The sequence below is a fragment of the Cricetulus griseus genome, assembly GCF_003668045.3.
Source record: "Cricetulus griseus strain 17A/GY chromosome 1 unlocalized genomic scaffold, alternate assembly CriGri-PICRH-1.0 chr1_1, whole genome shotgun sequence".
In the NCBI taxonomy this organism is placed as follows: Eukaryota; Metazoa; Chordata; class Mammalia; order Rodentia; family Cricetidae; genus Cricetulus; species Cricetulus griseus.
The window spans coordinates 144106905-144125550 of NW_023276807.1; the positions used below are offsets into that span (position 1 = coordinate 144106905).

The 18646-nt window shown below is 40.5% G+C and overlaps 1 pseudogene; it reads right to left on the bottom strand.

Annotated features, from left to right (window-relative positions):
* Window positions 1–15788: 15788 nt before the first annotated feature.
* Window positions 15789–16210, bottom strand: LOC100771749 (annotated as a pseudogene).
* Window positions 16211–18646: the final 2436 nt, after the last annotated feature.

Here is an 18646-nt window from a genome sequence, read left to right on the forward strand (position 1 = left end):
TCATAATGCCAAGGCTTCCTTTCAAGGTCACTGAGATTGCCTGCTCTGTGCCTAGCGTGGAACTGACCAAGTTAATCATAGGGATGGAAATTAGTCATCGTGGTTACTTCTGTCTGATTTTTCAGGATAATATAGGGAAAAGTCACCAAGATCAAAGCATGATTTCAGGCAAAGGGGAAAAAGTGATTCAGAGAACAGGAGAGGAGATGTGGGTGGGAGTTCACTAGCTAAGGCAGACCTGAATACAAGTCTAGGTATTAAGAATGGACATTTGTGAGAATTAGTGGTTGGAGTGTTGACTAGGGAGACGATTCAATATATGCTATTTGACATTGGAAAATTATTAAAATCCTCTGGGCTCAGTTCTGCAACCATGAAGGGGGATTTCTAAGATGGCTTAATTCTAAATATTTGATTCTGAGTCACATGAGCGTGGATTTAGTATGCCGATAGCTATACATAGTGCTATAATATAATAAATGTCAGAAATGTCAGAATTGCTCTGACCTCCCAGATACTTCATGGTTCATTAATATGCATCTGGAATGCCTTTTTTTTTTCCAGGATTGGTGGTGATGCTCAGTGACATATTCTGCAGGTCCATGTGGGCAGGGTGTCTGGGGTAGCAACACCCAGCTTTAATTGAAAGGCAGCAAAGTAGCAGCTGTTTGGCATTAAAGGAAGTTTTAAGCCTGTTCCAATTCACCAAGGTAGGGAGCAAACAAAAGTCAGAATCGTCTTAAGCCAGCCGGCATGTAGCACTCAAGGCCATCTGCATTCCCCATATGTAGCCATCACCTCAAACATACTCTCCCTCTCCCTTAAAAGCAGAACTGACAATGATTTACGAGAGGAAACGAGATGCATTGGCATTCTAGACACCGAATTCTTAGCTCATCTTCAGGGCCCCTGCCGTAATTATGAGTTATTTGTCTCAGCCTGTTTTCCATTATAGCTAAAAATATTGTAGGAGGAGATTCAGGTTTCACATGGTGGGAGCAAAAAGTGGGTCTTGTTTTTCTATAGCAACATGGTTGAGTTTTAGAGAGAATTCTGAACCTAAAGGCATTCACGTTGAAACGTTCAAACACTGTGGTTCTAATACCACGGAAGAGTGAGCACGCTGTGGGACACTGTGCAGCATTTGATCCTGCCTGACTTCTGGGTCTTGAACTATCAATGGAGGAGATATTTATAGCTGCCTCATGTCAATGTGCTCTTTAAAGTTAAGTAAGGCCTGTGTTAGATGCTCGCATGTGTCCTCAACTCTGAGCTGGGTACCGCATGCGGTTCACTGCCATTCCTTTTCCCCTTTTGTTCTTTTTCATAACTTATTCATTCGACAAATATTTGAGACAGTGATATAGACATTTTAATAGGTGCTGGAGATATAGGAGTAAACAGGATGTATGTATGCCCTGTACTTATTACTTAGCAGGGTAAGGCACTGAACAAATAATATATATATTATATATATATATATATATATATAATACACACAGACACACACACACACATATATATAATATATATATTATATTAAATATATGTAAAACAAATGCTGATGGGTAGAAACTAGTATGGTGATGGGAGTAAGAGGAAACATCTGAAAGGATGGGGGTAGTTACACCAATTTATGTTGGATGTGTTTTTTGAGTGTGCTTGAGATACTTTCAGGGGCACTAGTATTTGTGTCATTATAGTGTGACGACAGGCCAGGGAGTTAGAGGACACAGGGATGGAGGGAGCTCCTGTGGTTTGGGGGAATTTGGAATATATGCTGTAGAAAAAGTCATGAAGGCTTTAAACAAATTTCTTAGGTGGCCTTATTATCTCTTAGAAGGATCAACTGTGTGGAAATGTGTTTGAGGGAATGGAACAGGAAGGGAGACCTTCCTAAGCACCTTCAGGAGGCAACCCACATGTGATCTCTCTGATGGAAGGCTGCATGTGAGCCTCCTTCACTTGGATGGTTAGCATTGACGCATCTTCCAATGCCTACCCTGACTCTCATTTCCATTGTGGGCCTTCTGTCTGCTCTTAGAAATGATCTCTTCCTTTGAAAATCTCTACTTTCTGTTTATTACAGGGCATGGCTTGTCTTTTACACTTCTTTCCCTCATATTCAGAGTATGGTGTGTAACTGACTTGGAATTTTATCTGCTCCTTTTTACCCCCTCCAGCCATTCCTTCCTTTACTGAACTTCTGGAGGACAGGGAAATGACTGCATTTCTTGAACTCTTTAGCATCTCAGACAGTCCCTTGAACAAATCATTGAGGCTTACAGCTGCAAGGAAACTTGGAGCCCACTCAATCCTCTTATTTGATGGATGAAGAACTTGAAGCCCAGAGAAATGAGTCCTTTGCTAGTCCCCCCAGCTGCTAGTTTGTTATCCTTTCAGTTACTCAACATGGGGATTATATTTGTGCTTGATGATGATGAATGAGATATCCATGACTTTATTAGAAAAACATCCTCCTGCTATTGTAGTTTAATGGGTGACATGATTCTTTGAGGATTAAGGGATGAGTCTCGTGCATTAATACCCTGTCATTAATAACAAAGGGCCAAGTTAGTGTACTTTGTCTTCCTCCCATGAGAAAGCCTCAGAAATTCTACAGAATGCCTGGGCTCTGAGATGCAGGCAGTGCAATAACAACCTTGATAGGCATAACCAGCATAGACACTTCGTCTTCTTTTCCCTTTCCTTTTGTTCTCTTCCCTAAAAATATAATCACAGAGCAGTTCTCAACTGCAGGATACAATTAGCAGCAATTTCTAAGCTGTGGGTGACACTATACACAACTGACGTCTTTATAGGCCATCACTATTCACCCTAAAGTTGGCTCATTCATGTTTCCAAATGTGAGGTAAAGGTTGAAGGCCACACAGATCATCGGTTACCTGTTGGCCTCATCACACAGACACTTGGAAATAACAAACATTTTGCTAAGATCTTAGTGCTTAAAACAGTCTGCAAATTGAATCCACAGCTAGATCAGATAGGAAGTGCAGGAGAGGGAAGTCTCTCAATTCCTTTTTAGACCCAGTCAGACACATCCATTAGAAAACCAGTTCAAAAGCTGCCAGGTTATTTAAGTTTTCTAAGGCAATGCACATATCTGGATTTTTATGTAGAATATATCAAATGTGAAAGAACAGATGTTGCTTAAAAATGATAATTTTTGTGCAAGCAAATTTATAAACAAGCAAAGTATTCTTTCAGAATCAACCTTATTCTTGACAGTTTGTAACTTCTGCTTCCAAACATTTTATAACTTCTCATCAACATACATATTCTCTCTCTCTCTCTCTCTCTCTCTCTCTCTCTCTCTCTCTCTCTCTCAACGAAACATCAGTAATTTGGGGTGTGTCTCAAATTTAGAGGAACAGATAGATGTTAAAGGCATGTGTTGGTGCACAATACACCTTCAGTCTTTTGGGGTAATATAAAAATGTGTATAAGAAACTAGGTTATAGGGATACTCCCTGAGCCTAGACACAAGGAGGTTGGCCTAGGCCCTATCCCAAAGAATATGACAGACTTTGAAGACCCCCTATGGAAGGCCTCACCCTCCCTGGGGAGCAGAAAGGGTATAGGATGGGTTGGGCGTTAGTTGGGGGGGGGGCAGGGAAGGAGGGGAGGAAGAGGCACCTGGGATTGACATGTAAAATAATTTTCTTTTTAATAAAAAGGGAAGAAAAACAAAAAAAGAAACTAGGTTACTATAGAACCTAAGTTTCTGTGTAAATGAAAAGCAAGACAGTCATAAATTAGAGTCTCTAAGACCAAGTTAATGCCCTGCTGTGAAAGTATATGGCATGTTTTTCAAGCCCACAGTTCTTTCTCTAAATTATTTGGCTCATTGTAATATAATTAAGAATTAAGAATTTTGCCGGAGTCTCTTAAAACTCAAAACTTTGATGTTATACCTGATATAATTTGTTTTCATATGTCCTACATTTAGTACAGTGGCAAACATGATAGCTGGAACTAAATGTCTGTTGAACTAATCAGTAGTAACCTGGAACCTGTAAGAGTCACTAAATGGGAAAGAAATTGTATCACATGGTAATGAGAGACTTTATATGCAAAGTGACATTTTAAATCAGAGACAGATGTGAGTGAGTGGGATGTCCGGACACAGGAAGTCCCATGCAGAGCATTCTGAGTGAACACTAGTATAGAGGAGAGAATGTCAAGATTACAGGCACTGATAAAATAAACAATTCCTGTGCATGCAACAAATAAACAAATACATAGTATTTTTTTCAGATTTTTTATTTGAATTAGAAACAAGATTGTTTTACATGACAATCCCAGTTCCCTTCCCCCTCCCATCCTCCCCTAACACCCCCCAACTAAAACCCTACCTATGACATATCCTTACTTCTATTGTTCCCCTGACTCAACCTTTCTGCTCCCTCATGTCCTCTGCATCCCTCCTCTTCTCCCCTTCTCATTCTCCTAGCTCCCTCCCCCCTCTTCCTGTGCTCTCAACTTGCTCAGGGGATCTTGATCCTTTCCCCTTCTCCAGGGGATCAAGTATGTCTCTCTAAGAGTCCTCCTTGTTTACTAGCTTCTCTGGCAGTGTGGATTGTAGGCTGGTAATCCTTTACTCTATGTCTAAAATCCACATATGAGTGAATACATATCTTGTTTGTCTTTTTGTGATTGGGTTACCTCACTCAGAATGGTTTCTTCTAGTTCCATCCATTTTCCTGCAAATTTCAAGATTCCATTGTTTTTTTCTGCTGAGTAGTACTTCATTGTGTAAATGTACCACATTTTCTCTATCCTTTCTTCAGTTGAGGGGCATCTAGGCTGCTTCCAGTTTCTGGATATTACAAATAGTGCTGCTATGAACATCGTTGAACAGATGTCCTTGTTGTATGAATGTGCTTCTTTGGGGTATATGCCTAAGAGTGGAATTGCTGGATCTTGTGGTAGACTGATTCCCATTTTTTTTGAGGAAAATCACCATACTGATTTCCAAAGTGGCTGTACAAGTTGGCACTCCCACCAGCAGTGGAGAAATGTTTCCCTTTCTCCACATCCTCTCCACAATAAACTGTCATTGGTGTTTTTGATTTTGGCCATTCTGACAGGAGTAAGATGGTATCTCAGAGTTGTTTTGATTTGCATTTTCCTGATGGCTAAGGATGTTGAACACTTTCTTATGTGTCTTTCAGCCAATCTAGATTCCTCTATTGAGAATTGTCTATTTAGTTCTGTACCCCATTTTTTAATTGGATTGTTTGGTGTTTTGGAGACTAGCTTCTTGAGTTCTTTGTATATTTTGGAGATCAGTCCACTGTCAGATGTTGGGTTTGTGAATATCTTTTCCCAGTCTGTGGGCTGCGGTTTTGTCTTGCTGACTGTGTCATTTGCTTTACAGAAGCTTCTCAGTTTCAGGAGGTCCTATTTATCAATTGTTGATCTCAGTGTCTGTGCTACTGGTGTAATGTTCAGGAAGCAGTCTCCTGTACCAATTAATTCAAGGGTATTTCTAACTTTGTCTTCTAATAGGTTTAGTGTGGCTGGGTTTATGTTGATCCGTTTATTTTCATCCATTTTGACTTAAATTTTGTGCATGGCGATAGGCTTGGATCTATCTATAGTCTTCTACATGTCTGCATCCAGTTATGCCAGCACCATTTGTTGAAGATGTTCTCTTTGTTGCAGCATATAAATTTGGATTGTTTGTCAAAAATTAGGTGTTCGTAGGTGTGTGGGTTAATATCAGGGTTTTCAACTCTATTCCATTGGTCTACCTGTCTATTTTTGTGCCAATACCAATCTGTTTTCAGGACTACAGCTCTGTAACAGAGCTTGAAGTCAGGGATGGTGATGCCTCCAGAAGTTCCTTTATTGTACAGGGTTGTTTTGGCTATCCTGGGTCTTTTGTTTCTCCATATAAAGTTGAGAATTGTTCTTTCAAGGTCTGTGAAGAATTGTGTTGGGATTTTGATGGGGATTGCATTGAATCTGTAGATTGCTTTTGGCAAGATTGCCATTTTTACTATGTTGATCCTACCTATCCAAGAGGAATTTTCTCATATCCTCTTGGAGGTCCTCTATCATTTCATGAAGATGTTTTTAAGGTCATTCTCTTCTGCTTCATCTGCATTGTGATGTTCAGGTCTTGCTGGTATATGGCTCCTAGTCTCTGGTGGTGTCATATTGGGTTTTCTATTGTTGAATATGCTTTTACATTGACCTCTTCTCATCCTCTCTTCTGGTGTGTGTAGCAGGAGTCTATTCCTCTCCTGATGGTTATGGCACCAAGATTCCCTTCTGGTAGATGCAAACAGTTCCAATACTCTGATGGCTGTCCTCTTGTGGCGAAACGGCCACTGGGGCCTTGGTGTCAGATGCTTCTGAGCCAAATACATAGTATTAATGAGGTATTAAACTTTCATTTTAGTGAATGACTAGCAAAAGATGTTGAAAAACATGTTTTAAGGTAGTGACAAAAGTCTGAGTAACAGTGGCATGAGAAAAAGTATAACTGAAGTGAACTCCAACAACGCCACCAACATATGTACAATTTAGTTGCCCATTGATTTAAAGCATAACTGTATGGCAAAACATCCTAACTTGTACAGTTGTGCACTTGAAATCTCTCTTACAAAATACAAACCTGCAGCAGGGCCTGGTGTCTCCTGCCTGCACTTGGGAGACAGAGACAGGGATAATGTCAAATGAGTCTCAAAAATAAAAACGAACAAATAAAAGAGTGTAGAATTCTACTTCCAAATCACAATTTTATTTGAATCTGGCTTTGATACGTTTTAATCTTGAGGCTCAATGTTCTGTGTCCTCACTGCCAAGATGGCCCTCTAAAGGATTTTAGGCCATTTAGCCATGAGCCCGTGATCCTCCATGAAGGTGAAGCTGGAGAGCTGGGGTTATGCCAGGCAGTCATGATGTAGCTTTTTTTATCCACTTGTTTAATTTGGAGATTAATATTGAACAATTAGCTTGGAACTGTCTAATGTGGGAAGCCAACAACTTCTGGGGGCTCCGCTTGTTTTTTCCTAGTATCTCCTCATTTTTCCCTGTCCTGATAGTTATGCTTAACAGGCACTGGGGAAGTAGTTTCCAGAGACAACACCTGTTCCATGTAACATGCCCCTAGGAGTTGTGCAAAGAGAGCAAGGCAATTGTCACAGGGTTTTCTGGTTGCCTTGGTGGCTTCTGGATCTTGACCATGAAATCCTTTGACTTCCATGCTTTTTTTTTGTTTCTTCTCTGATGCCGTACAGCCTTATTCTAGAAACTCATTTAAGTTCTTTATACAGCAAAAAGATGGTTACATACCAAATGTTAGAATATTGTTTGCTGGAGGTTTCTTTTACAGAACCCCAGAAGCAAATTTATCAGTCAGTTCATATTTTTTAGACTGTAATTTAGAAATATCAATCATCCCTTCAAATATCTTGTTCCCAGTGTGCTAAAGAACCAGTGGATAAGATATTTTCAAAGTATGGACACATGTAATATTGATTTTCAATATTTGGATCACATCAATAATCTGCTCAAGGAAAATCACTCTCTCAGAATGTGTTTCCATTCACCCTATTAGCTGCTGAGCTGGAAGGCACTTATGCATGCCACTGATCTGTTTTCTCTAATTCTCGGTGCCCTCAGCACCCTGTGTCTTAGTAACAGTATTTGCAATAACAGAACTGCAATATTCATTTTTTTTCCTGAGCACTGGTGAAGCCTTGCTTTTGGCTTACATGGATTTTTCCTTTAGTAATGCAAATATTTTCCTAATTGTTTAGGAGATAGATTGTTGCTACTAATTGAATGTCAGGAAAGAAACGAGCCAATCAACTCACTGACCAACCAACTCACCAACCAACCAGTCAGCCAGCCAGCCAGCTAGCTAGCCAAGCGAGCAAGAGTTAAATAAGAAACTGAGGAGGGAGCCATGGAGTGACAATACCAATGCTCATGCAGTGGAGAGGACGGAGGCTGGCATGCTTAGCTCTGGGCCTCAGAGTTCTCATCACTACACTATAGGGTCGAAGCACTTCCCTTACATGGAAATGAGCACAGTCAAGTAGATGCTCCTACGGAAGTAGTGCACAACCCAGCTTAGCTGGGAAGAGTTTAAATCTCTCCTTCTCGCTGTTCTTCATCCTCCAGCTCCACTCCTCTTATCTCTGCCACCCCCATGTCTTTGTCAAAAAACAAAGCAGATACATCTGACATATATATGGAAATGGATGTATTTGTGGTGCCAAATTTTACTTAATTCACATTCTAGTATTACTGTGTATACTACCAAAACCAGGGAGACAGTTTTCTTTTTCCTGGCAGAAGAGCTTTCTTATTTTCTGGGATAGATAGAGAGACACATGACATTTGTGCATGGATTACTCCATACCAAGCTTTATCTATATCTCTTATCCAAATCTCATGATAACTATGTAGCAGCATCCCCATTTTGCAGATGAGGAACTGAGGTAAGGACAGGCTAGTGGCTTGTCTAATAGCTCACTGGCAATGCACATTATTGATTGTTGATTAGATTACTTCAGCCATCCTGGGGCATTGCATCTTTGCCTCCTTGGATCTTGCCCAGTTAAAGGCAGGACAACTGGTCTACAGAAGCAGGAGAGTGGTCTGAGAATGACCCCACCACCGCCCTCTGGGTGATGCTAACAGACTGTTCTCTGAAATAGAGATCCCCTGGAGTCTTTGCCCTTCTCAGCATGGGCCGGGGAAGGGCATCACCTGTGTTGTGGATCAACAGAACCGCTTGGAATCCTGAAGTAACTCTTTATAAACAGGCACTCAATAGAGACTTTCCCAGATGCCTTCTTCACAATGTTTCCCAAAGCACCCTCATTAAAGAACGAAACTTGCAATTGTTCTTGAGGCTCTGCTTTAGAACAACAACAACAAAAATTTTACAGAGAGGATGCCATTCACTTACTTTTTTTAAGGCAAGAGAAGTCTCTTACAGCTCTGTAGGAGAGATGGGTAAGTAATCATGGTCATTGGCAATGTTGTTTATGGCTGAGACGCCAAAGACACCCATCTGTCAAGAAAATGTGTAGGAGGCTGCTCAAGCTGGGAGCCTCTGACACTGAATATCCCGCTGGGGACTGAAGATGCCACTCTGAAGAGAGTTTGCTTCCTGATGGTGCAATGCATCTGGGAGGAGACATTTCCATCCCTCTTATCATGAACAAAAAAGCGGGGGTGGGGGTGGGGTGGGACTTTCATTGCAGCTGAAAAAAGGGCAGAGAAAATTGCCTTGGTCTTCACAACAAGGGATGCACCCTGAGTGTTACATGTATAATAAACTTGCTTTGAAACCTTGTTTCGTTTTGGACTTTGACAAACTAAAGCCATTTAAGAAAAGAGACAGCCACCTCTCACCCCAACACTATTGTGGGTAGGTCTAAAATGGAGGGTGTTTAAAAGGAATGGAGGTATAACTCCAGCCCTCTTTCGGCTATGTTTCATTCTCCCTCTCTTTTCCTCACATGAAACATGGTTTCATGGGCTTTATAGAGCTACTTGGTGGCAAATACATTATGGGCAATTTGCATCCTCTTGTGGTCCACATTGGAGATTAGCAAATACGCTTGGATATCCCAGGAGTTCTGTTTGAGATCCGCCCAAGAGATATGCAATACTACTGGACAAGTATCATATCATGCCTAGAGTCCATGAAACAGTGACAAGAGCACATCGTCTCTGGACAGAAAAACTCTGTATGGGTGGAGGTGATTATTTTTTAAAGACTCATTCTTTTGCCTCTGTCCTGTGTAAAAAGCAAACATACTTTTACAATTTGTTTTGAATGTGTGCTGTCATGGTGGCTTGTTATTAAACCTGAGTGGATAAGCCTGGCTGGAGGAAGGGTTCTCCCTTTATATAATACCACAGAAAGCATTCATTTTGTCTGAGCTTAAGCCCCTGTCTTATACATGCCTGTGTTTCTGACAGGCATCTTGGAGGGAATAAGGCATGTTAACTAGTGGCAAGCCACACAGGTGTCCCATAATTCCAGAGTGGCTGTGAACCCTAACTCAAGCTTTGAGTACATTTCAAATACCATTCTTTGGGAAGCCTTCTTCAACTCCTCTTCTATATGACTCTGTGTTTTTTCTTTTCAGCAGTTGCATTTGTGAGTATGAGTTATTGTTGTAGGACCACAACCTCTGTCTCATAGTATAGGTTCCTTAGGGGCATAGGCTGCTCCTTCTTTGTGATAATGACAACTGGTGGTCTTACCACATGGACTAGCAATGTTTTCTAAGGACATCAATGAGATGCTGTTTTGTGCATACCAAGCAGCAAACCCTGTCTTGAGCTTAGGGAATCAGCATGATTTAAAGAGTCAGGAACATGGGTCATATATCCCAAGAGCTCACAATTGTTTTGGAAAAGTTTGTTCATAAAAAAATGTAATCTTGTACGAGAATGAGAAGGGAAGAAGAGGAAGGATGCAGAGGTCATGAGGGAGCAGAAAGGTTGAGTCAGGTGTAGATTAGAAGAAATGATATGTGATAGGCAGGGTTTTAGTTAGGGGCATGGTAGGGGAAGAAGGGAGGGAGAAGGGAACTGGGATTGTCACGTAATTCAATTTGTTTGTAATTCAAATAAAAAATGAAAAAAATGTAGTCTTGTGATTTGCAAAGGTACATTATTGTTTTCTCTTTTAAATATTGCATTGTTTAATATTCATCAATACTACAAGAACATCAATGTTATAAAGTATGAGTGCAACAATAAGAATAAAAATTTATATCAGATCTATAGGCCAATTTTTATGTATTCTGCATGTCTCTTGCATTCTCTTCCCTTCTTTGGACTTATGAAGACACAACTATGCAGTCTGTTTTTCTCTTTGGTTCCATTCATTGCATCTTTGTATTTATTATTCATTCATTGTACACTTCTGTTTTGTTGGAGGATTCTTTCAGATTCCACATATGAGGAAAGAACACAGCACTTGTCTAAGTCTGCCTTAGTTCACTTAACATAGTATTAACAGGTTTATTTCTATTGTCACAAATGGCAGTTTCCTTCTTTTGATGACTGATTGATATTCCAGCATGGGGACATTTATATGTGTGTGTATGTGTGTGCATCCCAGTTTCTTTATTCATTCATCTCAGGATGCTGATAGATCATGAGTCTGAGTTTAGATTGGTTTGTATAGTGTATTTGAGGTCAACCTAGTTTATAAAGCAAGATCCTGTCACAAAAATTTAAACTGATATTTTTGATCTGGTAACTTGTAGATATTTTTAAGATGTATTGTTTGGTTAAAAAAAAACAAAGGCCAGTACAGTGAGGGATAACTGAAGTTCATCTCAGGAGGCTAAAGCAGTGTTGCCTGAATTTTAGGCCAGCATGTGCCATATAGATATGCCATTTCTGTTTGTCTTTGTGTGTGTGTGTGTGTGTGTGTGTGTGTGTGTGTGTGTGTGTGTGTGTGTGTGACAGACAGACAGACAGACAGAGAGAGGGGGAAGAGAGAATATGAGAATATCTTCATATATGTGTGTTTATTTTCATGCATGGGTGTATACACATGACATTAGGCCAGAGGACAACATTGGTGTTGTTTTTCAAGAGCCGTGGACAATTTTTTTGAGATAGGTTTTTTAAAAATAATTCATTTAACTTTATTTTATATGTATCAGTATGAAGGTATCAGATCCCCTGGACCTGGAGTTACAGACAGTTGTGAGCTGCCATGTGGGTGCTGGCAATTGAACCCGGGTCATCTGGAAGAACAGCCAGTGCTTTTAACTACTGAGCACTCTCTCTGGCCTCTGACATAGGGCCTTTTTTTTTTTTTTCAGACTGGGACTTGTTATATTAGACTGGTGGCCAACGGGCTCCAGGATGCTTGTTTAGCTCTCCCTTACCTGATGCTGCCCTCCGTGGCTAGGGTTAGCACCTTGCCTGTCTTCTTCATTTTAGGGAAGTTCTGGGAATCAAACTCAGGTCTTTGTGTTTGCAAGGTAAGCACTTTATAGACTGTGTCCTTTCTCTGCTTCCTTAAAAGAAAGCCAAGCCACCAAGTAGTGTGTGCAATATGATCTAAATCATACGTGCATGTAGTTCAAACAGAGAGCTATAAATAAATCCATACAATAAATTTAAGATTCTAACAGAACAGGGCTCTGGGAAGGGCAGAGTTTGAGAAGAGTGGACAATGGAAGTGTTCAGTTATTACTCTATAGGCACTTCTGTGTGGCTGAGTTTCCAAGTGTTTGAATAATGCATTTCTTGGATGATATTAAAATAATAAACTAAAGCTGGAGCCCAAAGAAGCAAAAGAGGAAACAAATAAAAATGATGTTGCCTTTTGGTCATGTGATTTGGGATGGTTCTCTGCTTCTATTATTCTTTCAGTATTTGCTATGATAGAATTAGACCCTTCATGTGTTTAAAATCCAGAAAACAAAAGTTTTGTCAGGCACACTTTCCCTAAAGACAATGGCTTGCAAACTCAATTTTATAACCCAGTTTAGGAAGAAGGGTGTGGACATACTTGGCTATCCCAGTTGGAGCTGCTGAATGCTTCTAAACTAGAATACTTTCCATTTACATAAAATGAAAGCTCACACAATTCCAAGCCCTCTGATCTCCTCTCTGCTATTTTTGGAGAAGGGGGACAGGGGTTGGAGTAGGGAAGTTGTCATAGAACACACAATAGGGATTTTCAAGTCTCAGAAGGTTGGGGATCACTGCTTTAAGAACTAACCAGCTAAGATAGATGACATGTGACACAGACAGTTACATTAGAAACAAAGACAAGCAGACAACTGTGTGAGCATTGAAAAAATGATGTATTTAGATTATGCATGAATAATATATCCATGTGCACATCTCCTGGGTGAGCTTGTCAAATCTTCTTGCTCCTGTCTGCTGTGGTGTTTATTTTCAAACCACTTTTTATTCTGAAAAATCTTTCTGTATTGCTTTGGGCCCTCTGGAAATGGCTGACTGTGACATACCCTCTATATTCAGTGAGTGCAGGGCTTCCTTTCCCTATAATTTTCCCTTTCTGATTTGTTGGTTTAATTTAAACCAAATTATGACCGGGTAAAGATAATCCCATCTACCTTAATGCTCTTTGTGTCGTCTCTACCATGCTTTGGCATCTAATAATAGTTAAATAATTTACCACCATTACAGGGCATATTTTCTCATGTCACACACAAACTGGTTTCAAAACCTTTCTCACTAAGATCCAGATGGCTAACTGCATTTCTACCCGCGTTATTTTCAAAATAACAAGAACAAGAGCTAAAATAAGAAGAGGAGCAAAATATTCACAACCACTAATAGTTATTTTCATTTATGAAATTAAATTTGATTCTCTCCTCTTCCTCCTCCAAATGCTTTTCATATGCTTAGATTCCTTTTATATTTAAAATTCAGAGACAAAGGCTCAGAAATACTTCAGAAATATTTATGAAGCAATCAGCAGTTGTTTGCTTTAAAAATAATAGTTGCAGACAGGTCAGTCCCCACAGCCTTTCTTCAGGTTCCTGGTTGGTGTTGGAAAAACATGCTCCAGATTTGTGAATTGCATTTGTGTTTGGGGGTTCGTATTTCTCACCCTGCATGGAAATTCCAGCCAGGGTTTTAATAATTCAACATAAAGGAAGAACAATATTACAAAGTCGAAAATTACCCTAAGAAAGGTGAATATAACCTTTTATATGAGAAAAATAAGAAGGGTGAAAGGAAAGCCAAATTAGCAGAACAAAGAGTAGTAGAATGACCCAATACACAAATAGGAATGTCACATAAATAGCAAAGGAGCGTGCTCACTGAAGAGGAATGTGGAAACAATTACCTTTAACTGAATAATCAGTAGACTCAAGGTAAGAAACAATGTATCAACAAGAAGTTTAAAAGGATGCAATGCAATGTTGCAGTGGCTTCTTAGCTCTTGCTTTTTTGAGCTCAGGACTACAACAGGCCCTGGAGCATCCATCCAGGAGAGGGCTGGAGATCAGTTTTGGTTTACTCTACCACTGATGCTTATGGGAGCAGATGGTTGACTATGTGCTAGAGATGCAGCCTGAGGTTTTGCCTCTGAACTTTACTTTGAACGTTCACAGCAGTGATAGGAGCCTGTTTCAGTTAGGGTTACTGTTGCTGTGATGAACACTATGACCAAAAGCAACAAAGGGATGAAAAGGGGTATTTGGCTTACATATCCTGTGTCACAGTCCACTGATGGAAACCTAGGCAGGAACTCACATCTGGAGGTAGGTGGTGATGCAGAGGCCATGGAGGAGCGCTGCTTACAGGCTTGTTCCTCATGGCTCTCTCATCTGGCTTTCTTAGAGAACCCAAGACCTTCATCCCAGGAGTAATACTACCCACAATAGGCTAAGCTCACCCCCATCAATCACTAAATTATGAAAATGCTCTACAGGCCTACCAATAGCCCAGTCTCACCCCCCTCCCCCTTTCCCTCCCCTCCTCCTCTACCACTCCCCCAACTAAAACCCTACCTATCACACATTCATTCTTTCTGCTCCTCAGGGAGGGGAGGCCTTCCATAGGGGTTCATAAGAGTCTATGATATCCTTTGGGATAGGGTCTAGGCCCTCCCCTGTGTGTCTTGTATAGCTCAGTCTTTTTTTATGATCTATTCATATACTTTTTTCTTTTTTTATTTGAGTTACAAACACGATTGAATTACATGACAATCCCAGTTCCCTTCTCCCTCCTCTCCTCCCCTACAATCCCCCCAACTAAAACGGTACCTATCGCATATCCTTTCTTCTAATCTATACCTGACTCAACCTTTCTGCTCCCTCGTGACGTCTGAATCCTTCCTCTTCTTCCCTTGTATAGCTCAGTCTTAAGGAGACATTTTCTCAATTGCCATTCCTTCTGTTCAGATGACTCCAGCTTGTGTCAAGGTGACAAATAACTAGCCAGCACAGAGCCAAAGTGCCAGCTCCTCACTCTAGAATCCGGACCAGGTCCTTGGCAATGTTGCTTCCTCATATATTATCTTTGGTCCCAGGAAGTAGAAGAAAGCCAAGTTCAGCATACAGCTGCCTCCCCCTGCTTGCATGGAGAGATGGAGTTTCTTGCCTGGAGTTAGAAGCTTTGTTGTCAGAGCAGGTGTTTCCTACAGACAGAAACTCAGATCCCATTCTTCTCTCCCTTCTCCATCTTTTTTATGAAATATTTCTGCAGAAAAGGATGGATCCACTCACCAAGTCTAAGCTAAATTGCCCCACCTGTCTTTCTGGTGAGCTTTCCCAACTGGGTTGAAAAGAGAATAGGTGTGAATGTCTTTATTTGAGCTACTGTTTGTCCAGTGACTACAAAACTACTCACTAAATCATTGTTGTTAAGATTTGCTAATTTATAAACTATATATACATACACACACATATAGATATATACATATGCATATGTACATATTTTGCTTTTTTAAGAAGAGGTCTCATGGATCTTTTCAAACTTACTATATAACTGAAGATAATTTTCAACTTTTGATCCTCTATTTCTATTTCCCAAGGGCTGAGATTATAGACATGTGCCACCACATCTGGTTTTGTGCTGTATGAGGGATCAAAGAACTCATGGATTTATGCAAGTTAGGAAGGCACTTTATTAACTGAGCCATATCTCCAGCTCTCAAATTATACATTTTATTTTATCTTTTAGGTGCCAAAGTACCAACTATTTTTATTTGGTCAGGATATGTAACAGTATAAAAAAGTTGAGGTTTCTTCATAGTCACAGCCATTCTTTCCAAAGATTCAATAGTAGAAATAACCAACTGCTGCTACAACACAGAATAAGCTATTGCTCATGAAGACATCATGAGTGTAGTTGTCATTGTCTGCATCCCAGAAGCATCAAGCAGCCATGAATATTCCTTCATTCCTCTGTTCTCCAATCACTACTTGCAACACCATTTTACATCGATCATATCCCAATTCTTTTAGTTTATCTTTAATGATTTCTGACAGATGTTTTGTGAGATGAGGCATTTCATCTGGAGAATATTCAGCACTTGCCAGTTTTTCCTTGAGCATAGCATGGATGCAGTCTTTAACCACAGAGGTGAGAATGCTAGAAAATGTGCCTCAGAACATAGGTTCTCTGGCTCCCCTGTGTCCTTGTTGGCCTGGAACAAGCCTTTGGAGGTGCGGATGGATAAGCGGGTGGACACAGCCATAATCCTGCATCTGGATCTTGTGGATCTCTAGAGCGAGGCCCAGCAGGTTGCTGCTGCCTGGAGGTTCTGGAGCAGGTCTCCTCAAATTACATATTTTAACCAGAGGTCTCTGGTTTGACACATGGCAGCTCGCAACAGACTGTAACTCCAGTCCCAGGGGATCTGATACCCTTTTCTGACTTCCATGGACACTGCATACATGTGGAATACAGACATACATGCAGGCAAAATACCTACACACACACACACACACACACACACACACACACACACACACACACACACGTACATTATCTATCTATCTATCTATCTATCTATCTATCTATCTATCTATCTATGACATGTTGGTCAAAATAAATGTATTGAATTTTTCTCCACTGATATAGTTGCAGTCAAAAGTAAACAAACACAGATTTGTCCTGGCTGAATTCAGAGGTCTTGGTGCATGGTTGTTTTCCACCTTGTTATTTTTGGCCCTGAAGAAACAGGAGACCATGGGGAGAAGCACATTGTGGAACAGAGCTTCTCAGCTGCGGTGGATGGAAAGGAGAAAGAATGAGAAGGAGCCATCCCAGGGTTCCAATATCTCATCCCAAGCTTGTTCCCACTGGGCTCCACCTCTTGAAGGTTCCCACTTCCAAATATGCCACAGGCTAGTGAACAAACTTTGAGCACACAGCCATTAGGGACATTTGAAATCCAAATCCTGATAGTAAATGCTCTGCAGACATGGATTTGTGGGAGAGAAATAAGTGCCAGGGACTAGGAAGATTTCTTGAAATATGACCTAGTTTGCTTGTAAGGACCAGTATGGCTGCATGAAAGGAAATGTCTCTGGGGAGAAAAATGTCTAATGGAATATGTTTCTCTATTTCTTCCTTTTGCAATCCACATCCAGCCAACCATCAATTACTTGATTTCTGCCTAAAAACCAAATGCATCCTACATCTTTCTACTCCAAACTAAATCTACACCTCACTTTCATGGCAACCTACTTTTTCACTTGGAGCAGCACAGAAGTCTGCTAAGTGTTTTCTTGGTTTCCACTCGCCCACTGTTCCCTGCCTTCCCACTCTTTACACAGTCAGGGTCTCAAAAGAGTAATCCATAGCATATCGCTTCTCTTTTAAGACTTTTCCAGTAGGGCTCAATGGACAGCATCTGCTGCTCATGCAGAAGACCTAGGTTTGACACAGAACTTACAAAAATCTGCTGCTGCAGTGACAGATGATCCAGTACCTATTTCTGGCCTGCAAGGGCATCAGGTGTGCATATAGTGCACTTATATACATGCAAACAAGACATTCATCCATGTTAAAGGAAAAGAAATGAAGCCTTTTGTTTTTACTTTAAAAAAGACTTCTCAACCCAAGGAAGAAAAAAAATGCAAAATCCTTTCTTTGACCCAATGAGGACCCAGGGTCCCTCATTGAGTTCATCTTCTTTCTTTACCACCTTTATCCTTCCAGTCCAAGATGCAATAATTTTTTTCAACAGTTCTGAAATAGGGAAAGTTCACCTCTTATCTCTGGACCTTTGTCTCAGCTGTCCACTCCGCAGAGATTATGTGTGAACCCTACATATCTTTCTCTGATAGTCTCCTAAGAATTTCTGTTTCAGGGCCTTGTCCCTGCCCAGGTTTCTTCGGACTTAATGTCCTCCCTAACCACTGCTCCATCTATTCACTGTTCATCCAATTTTTCACAGCATGATTGCTGTGTGAAGTCATCATGCCCTCTTGTTTGTGTGTACATGTGATATTTGTCTCCTCCCACTAGATCATAAGCATCACAAGGGCAGGGGCCTTGTCTTTCTTGGCCATTGCAATGATCCCAGAGACTAGAACAATGCCTTGCCACTTACTTGGTACTCAGTAAATTTTTTAAAATTGAAGAATGGATCTGAAAATAAGCCCAATTAATTTGAACACAAATAAAGCATTGCAAAAAGTCATCCAATGGCATTCATTCCTAAGCAACTGGCAAAACACAGGGCAGTTCTGCAAGCAGGATGTTTGATAAAATGTTTAACCCTACATGAAATAAGAGGGATTTATACTGGACAGACCAAAACTTAATTTACTTAAGTCACAGTTTGTTGAACTGTGTTGCTTATGAAGTGGCAAAACAAAGATCAGTCAAAGTGGAGTGTTGGGATGTTTTGTTTTCTTTTATGAAAACAGTGCTATGTTAAAATGACATGGAGCTTGCAGTTCTGTTACAATGACTCATCAGTGTGAAAAATGTGTTTCTGCAGGGTGGGAGGCGAGTTTGAAATTCATAATTCATTTGTGGCAATGTTCATTTATTAAAGCACAGGCATCTCTTCCAGTGTTCCCATGTCGTGACAGGATGCCATCCCCTCTCCTTTTTGCTTGTTTTGTGAATAGATGTGCAAACATTATTAATAAGAGTGTAGGAGGCACAGCTTGTGTGA